This window comes from Porites lutea, chromosome 3, assembly GCF_958299795.1.
Source record: "Porites lutea chromosome 3, jaPorLute2.1, whole genome shotgun sequence".
Taxonomy (NCBI): Eukaryota; Metazoa; Cnidaria; class Anthozoa; order Scleractinia; family Poritidae; genus Porites; species Porites lutea.
The window spans coordinates 6,862,085-6,869,690 of record NC_133203.1 but is presented as its reverse complement, the minus strand read 5'-3'; positions in this window follow the sequence as shown (position 1 = coordinate 6,869,690).

The following is a 7,606-nucleotide window of genomic DNA, read 5'->3' as shown; positions in this document are numbered from 1 at the left end:
CGTGCTGACCCTCATAAAATAAAGTCTTTACTTACTTACTTTCCCTATTGTTGTGATCCAAAATTTTGCTACTATGGCAACACGACGTCACACTTCTCTCTATTTAGAGTAGTCACTAGAGCCTAAATAAGCTAAGAAATATTTCGAGACAAGTAAATTTTAAATTCTTCAAGTAAAAGAAAGCTTTACTCACAACCTTTCTTTCTTACTTCAGTTTTACTTAAGCCTATTTTCCCACGCAACATAATTAAGATTGATTGACATGCTTCGCCTTTCTCAAAACAAAGAAACCGCAATTTCGCTAAGTCAGTTTTAAGGATGGTTTTGAAGTCACTTGAAACTTTCTTGAATCGTTTCAACTTTCCGACTTTAATGAGATGCATAGTAAAGTTATTTGAGATTTTACTTAGGCCTTCACACACGCATTTTTGGTTAAGTAAAACTTTGCAGCTCTTAAGTCTTACTTAACAGCCTAGTGTAAAGACAACCAATTGCTTTGCTTTCAAAACTTAGCTCGCAAAACCTTTCCGATCTTTCCTGGGTGGCTTTGTCTTCAATCGAATTGGTGTTTGAACCTATTAAAATTTATACCAACAATAACAATTTCTGTTTCCACTCTACTTATACACATTGAGTCTAAGGTTCTGCATAACGAAACGGCTATATAACGTGTCACAGCAGGTGGCTGTTATGAAAGGTAGCTAATTAACACAGAGGTATATTAACGTATATAGTTTATCGAAAGGAAATCTATATAATATTCCAATTTAAAACATGGATGAACAGTATTGCGCTCGAATGCTGGATTTTTTGGTACAACTTGTTAGCCAAAGGAGAAGTTTCTTCTTTGCTTTCTGTGTTTTAAACTTTGTATTTTCTCTCGTGGCTACTCTTGAAAATCTTTTAGTTATCCGCGCGTTAACGAAGGCTTCTACGATACCAGCCACCGTCAAGAACGGCTGTTCCTAAGTCTGGCTTTCTCTGATCTTGCAGTGGGACTGTGTTCGCAGCTAATGAAGGCTATTATCAGTGCCTTGATAATTAAGATGGCATCGAGTGGAGACAATTTAGCCACCTTCTGCCCAGCAGTTTTAAACGTGCACTCTTATTTCACGTATCTTCTCGCCAATGCATCTTTTCTGAATGTTACTGTCATTGCATTTGATAGACTTCTCGCTGTTTCGCTCCATCTGCGATACCAGGAGCTTGTCACTTCCAAACGTGTTATAGTAGTGTTAGTGTCTGTATGGATAATAAGTTGCATCCTCGCCTTTATATACATTTCTCTTCCAAAAGGCATTGAAATGGTAGCTGTGGGAATTATCCTCGTAGGCTGTGTTCTGACAACCGTGGCATATGTTCGTTTTACAAAGTCGTCACATATCATCACAATCATATAAACCTTTCGAATCAGCTTCAAAATGCGCAAACAACGGATGAACTTCGACAAAGGAAGTCCGCTTATAATGCTTTATTTGTCTTTGTTGTTTTTCTAGTTTGTTATCTTCCTTTTTTTGCCTAGTACAATATTGTATGTGACAAACACTTCTGAAATTTCATTTCTCGTAACTCAATTTGCCACCATATTCTTGATTTGCCTGAATTCATCATTAAATCCTCTTGTTTATTGCTGGCGGTATCGAAAAATTCGCGAAATTGTAAAAAAAACAATAGCGAAAATATTTCGCATGGACGAGAATATGACACGAGAAACGATCTAAGGCTCTGAGTAGTTTCAACTGAAAGTTTTTTATTCTTTTTTCAGTGCCTTCTGAGTTTTTTGTCTTCATTTAACCGAATAGCCATCTGACGCAAGCTTTCAGTTCGAAAATTTAACACCTGTTTCAACTTTTTAGAATGATTTAACCTTCCATTGTTAAACCAGCAGTTCTAGATTAAACAAGCACACCTCTCCTAGCTTGAAACTACTCGCATCTCAGTTATAAATAGAGAGGCTGCACATTTTAAACGTTTTGTTTTCATTACGTATGTTCATAAACGACCATACAACCCTGTACTCTACAAACAATACACACTGCGTTTGAGGCATATTAAACCGTCTACATTAGCTTACATTGACATCGACCGTCAAAGTAGTCGGCTATTTTAAAAAACGAATGGAGAAGGGGTGACTAAGGTAAAATGCTTGAAAAACAACCGGCAAGATATAAAAAGGCTGAAAAGTACTACAATTAAACGTTGAAAGGTTTTCTACAACTTGCCCGTTACAGAAAACTTTCCTCTTTTCTCTCTGTGTTTCACACTTCGCGTTCTCTCTCGTGACAAGTCTCGGAAATATTTTAGTAATAAGCGCCTTTTTCAAAGCTCCATCAATACCAGCCAACGTCAAGAACCTGTTCCTTAGTCTGGCTTTCTCTGACCTTGGGGTGGGATTGGTGTCGCAGCTAATGGCCGGCATTATTTATGCCGCGATACTGCAGACAGCATCAAAACAAGATTACAACTTAACGTCACTCTGTCCAACAGTTATAAATTTGTCGTCTTATCTCTTGTTTTTTTCTCTGCGCTGCATCTCTCCTAGCTCTCTCGACCATTGCATTCGACAGACTTCTCGCTGTTTCGCTCCATCTGCGATATCAAGAGCTTGTCACGTCCAAATGTGTCACTATAGTATTGATATCTATATGGTTAACAAGTTTTATCACTGCCTTGATATACATTTTCCTTCCGTAAAGCAATGAAATGGTAGCTGCAGTTATTTTACTAGTAGGGTATTTTCTGACAACAGTGGCATATGTTCGTATTTACAAAGTCGTCAAATATCACCAGAATGAGATATACAGTCAAAATCAGCTTCAAAATGCACAAACAAGGGAGGCACTCAGACAAAGGAAGTCCGCTTATAATGCTTTATTTGTCTATTTTGTTTTTCTAGTTTGTTGTCTTCCTTTTTTGCCTTCTGTAATATTGTACTTGATTAATACTTCTGAAATTTCGCTTCTCATAGCCAAATCTGCGTCGTTATTCTTAATTTGCCTGATTTCATCATTAAATCTAATTGTTTATTGCTGGCGGTACCGAGAGATTCGCCAAATTGTAAAAAGCACAATAAAGAAAATACTTCGTTTGGGCGAGAATATGACGTAAGGATGCGACGTTCTACGAGAAGAAATTTGGAGAGAACGAGCAATTTTAGAAGGAAATTGGGACGAATTAATTTTCGCAAAGACTTCTGGGACTGTTACTAGAGACAAGGGAAAAATGACCAAAAATGACCGCGCTGATCGGCGCGTCCCCTCCTGGGTAACAATCCCAGGAAAAATTAAGGGAAATATTTCGGCCCTAATCGTTTCAAAAGTGGCGAATGGACTTGCTGTGCCCAAAGACCAAGGAAAGGTGTAAACAGGAGAAGATTGGTCGCTACAATTGGAATTTTAATATTTTAATATTTAATTTTAATAGAGAACCTGAAAACTGACACCTTTGAACTAAATTCCGTCTACAACTTCCACGAAATGTAATGGACTTGCAGCGCAAAAAGACTAACTTATAAAAGTGAATTTCAATTCAGCATTTTAAACATTGGGATGCAAGGCGATTTTTGTACTAACTAACTACCTAAGATTGAATTCTTCAAAACACGATCTCGTCTCTCCGAATTGCGAAAGAAGAAGACACGTTTAGGGCACCTACTTCGTGAAACGCAGTTCCCTTTTTCATCGTCAACTAACTTCTTAAAGAGAAAAATTTAAGAGGATTTTCCCCTTTTCATGGACAAAACTGTGTTTGCTACGGCTCAAGAACTTTAACGTTTACAAGCGTGATGGTACCGATTACAAGCAAAGAATAAGTAACAATGTGACAAAATGGCCATTTTTTAAGTGGTAATTGATTTCCATCCAAGCAATCGAAAGCAAAAGTAGCAGCTTACAACAGACTGTATGCCTCCATTAAAAAAATGAAGTCTCACTTTCGCTTGGCCGTGGGAGATCTGGATACGCGATAAGACGCGTCCTACGGCTTGTCTTAAGCCTACGGCGGGAGTTGCAATGTTGAGGATCTTTAGAGACGAACACATATACTAGTTGGCATTGGAGTCTACAAATAAGCAAGGTCCTTCGCTGTGCGCTATTCCATTCAGAAAAACCGTCGCAAGTCTACATTTGAGACAAATCTCAAAGAGAGACGAAGGAAGACGAAAAAAAATGTTAGGCTCCAGTCCATTTATTAAAACCTCACAGGCTTGCAAGACTGAAAAGCCTCGCTGACTGGACGTCACCTTATCAACTACTACTGAATCAGGTGCTAAACGTTTTAAAACTGAAGCATTGCATCAAAATGCTTAAAATTTTAAATAAAAAATAGAACTAAACAACATCCATCTGTATTTTATTATGTTTCAAAACTTCTCTAGACAGTTAAATTTAGAGGAAAAACTCACCCTTTTAACGTTTTAGAATAAATGAAAGTTCTATTTTCTATACCAAACATTTGCAATTAAACAAACGGTTCTTCTCAGCAGGCAACAGCTCACATTTCAATCATGGACAGAGAGGTAATTGGAACTTTATGGAAAGGACCCTATATTTAGGCAATAGAAAACGTTTTCCGTGTTTTCATAGCCTGATATAAACACGAGAGGGGTTTGGGAGAATTCTCGACAGTTAAGCAAACCCGACACGAAGTCGAGGGTTTGCATAACTGTCGAGAATTCTCCCAACGCCTCGAGTGTTTATATCAGGCTATGCAAACACAGGAAAAAAGTTTTCTATTGCTTTTATAAAATAAATTTCCCGAGAAAAAAAGGAAAAACTCTTTGTACGGCACTGATTAAAAGAGAAATTCTTACCAGTCGCAAATTCTTGTCCACGAAGTCTTGCGCGCGTAATCAGTTCTCGCGTTTTGCAAAAAGATGCTTTCCAAAATACGGACTTTTCTCGCTTCAAATATCAGCTAAAGCACATTGTCTTTGTAACGATTTTCCAAGTTTCAGCCGACCAAGGAATAGGCAAATAAAGTAAACTTGTCGAGTTTTGAACTTGAAAACTTTGTCAAATTCGCGCTTGCGTGATTAGCGCGCGAAAAGCAAAACATCTTGACGCCACAACCAGGTTTATATACTCGCATGCAAACACTCCACTTAGCCAATCAGAGCGCGCGTACTATCTTAGTTATTTTATAAATTGCGGTGTTTCATTCCTTTGTTTTCAATGTTAGTGTTGCAAAACCTTCCCCTTGCATTGTTTTCTGGGTTGGCCTTGTTTTCTACAATTTGATTCGGTGTTTCAACCCTTAAAAATCTATACCAACAATAACACTGAATTTCTGTTTGCACTCTACCTATAACATTAAGTCTAAGGTTTTGGTTAATGAACTGGCTTTATTACGTGCTACAGCAGATGGCCGAAGTGAAAAAAGCTAATAAAAGGAGGGGTAATTAAGGTACATATCAGTTTTAACCACGACAAATACATGCATATTGTGACAAGTAAAACTATGGCTGAACAGACCTGCACGGCTCGATTTCTGGATTATTGGATTAAACTGGTTTCCCACGGGAGAAGTTTCTTCCTTGGTTTCTGTGTCTTAAACTTTGTATTTTCCCTCGTGGCGACTCTGGGAAATCTTTTGGCCATCCGCGCCTTAATGAAGACCTCAACGATACCAGCCACCGTCAAGAAGATGTTCTTAAGTCTGCGATATCAGGAGCTTGTCACGCCCAGACGTGTTTCAGTAGTGTTGGTGTCTTTATGGTTAACAAGCTGCGTCTTTCCCTTCCTGTTTATTTTCCTCCCGAAAGGCATTGAAATGACAGCTGGCGTTATTTCCGTTATAGGATATGTTCTGACAACCGTTGCGTACATTCTTCTTTACAAAGTTGTCAGATATCATCAGAACCAGATATACAGTCAAAATCAGCTTCAAAATGCCCAGACAAGAGAGGCACACCGACAAAGGAAGTCCGCTTACAATAGTTTATTTGTCTCTGTAGTTTTCTTAGCTTCTTTTTTTCCCTTTTTGCCTTGCACAATATTGTATTTGACTAACACTTCTGAAATTTCATTTCTCGTAGCTCATTTTGCGTCTATGTTCTTGATTTACCTGAATTCATCATTAAATCCTTTTGTTTATTGTTGGCGGTACCCAGAGATTCGACAAATTGTAAAAAGCACAGTAAAACAAATATTTCACATGAACGAGGACATGTCATAAGGAAGGAATTAAAGATCTGGGTAGTTTGAACTGAGAGTCTTTTCAGTGTTTTTGCGAAGTCTGGAAAACGAAATTTAGTGAGAAAACTAATGGACTTGCCTTAGTCCAAAAGAAAATGAAAATTGTAAAACGAAAAAGAATAGTCTATTACAAAACTGGCTTCCTATTGGCGCAAGCATCGATTTTAAAATATTACTTTTAACATTTAAAAATTTAAACGATTTAACTCCTTACTATTTATCTTCACTCCTTCTCAAATACCAGCCGGCTCGTTTACTCCGCTTATCTAATAGATTGCTTTTACAAGTTCCTTCTGTTAATACCGTGGCTTATGGACACCGCTCATTTTTATATTATACACCGATAATCTGGAACAGTCTCCCTGATCATATCAAAAACTCTCAATCTGTTTCTACTTTTAAGCAACGTTTGAAAACTTTTCTTTTTAGGAATAAAAACTATATATAGTTTCACTTAGACTTTATTTACTATTGTAAGCGCATTGAGAATTCTTTAAATGCGCCATAAAAACCTACTACTATTATTATTATTATTATTATTATCAAAATGGAAATAATGTTAAGAAATTGGGAAATGACACATGACTAGTAAAGTGGTCACCGTTATAACTTTCACAAATTTATCACAGGAACAAAGTTTTGAGGATCTTGTCATGTGATGGTCTAACTGTGCTTAGCCCTTTGAGCCCTAAGATTGATCAGCATCAAAGTTCTCCTTGTAATACCTATGCTTTAGAAAACGGAGTGGTCATGAGAATTATGGACATGATCAGACAGACTCTTTAACAACTTCTCCCAACTACTATTATAGGAAATGTATAAGGACAACAAATGAGAATTTGAATATAGACATTACAATTTAAAGGGTTAGTATGTGACAAGTATAATTCTTGCACAAAATGGTTTTAGATCTTCGCCAAGAAAAAGCATTTCAAATTCCACTGACTGATGTCGGAGACACAAGAACATAACGAACGTGTCACTTTCAAGATGCGTATCATTTTATTCTGGGCAATCGAGAGCGAAAGACAGTAACATATTTATACACTGGAATCCTGTTTTTTTTGGCCTTTGGTGGGGAAGGGCTTACAAACGAGTAAGGTTATTGGGCTCGCTGTGCGCTAGTCCACTCAGACTTCATAACACCGTTGTGAGTCCCCAGTTGAGGCTAATTAGTTTCCAGACCTTTTTTGAAAACATCACTGGCTTTGAAGACTCAAAAGCCACGCTGACGACACCTTGAACTAAGGAACAAGTGCTAAATTTTTCAAACTGAAAGATTGCTTAGAAGTTTAAATAAAAGAATAGAATTGAAAAAAACCCATCATCATTTTATTATGTGTGAATCATTTGCTGGTCGGATCAGTCAAGACAAGAAACTCGCTCTTTCAACGTTTTACGTAATTGAAGGT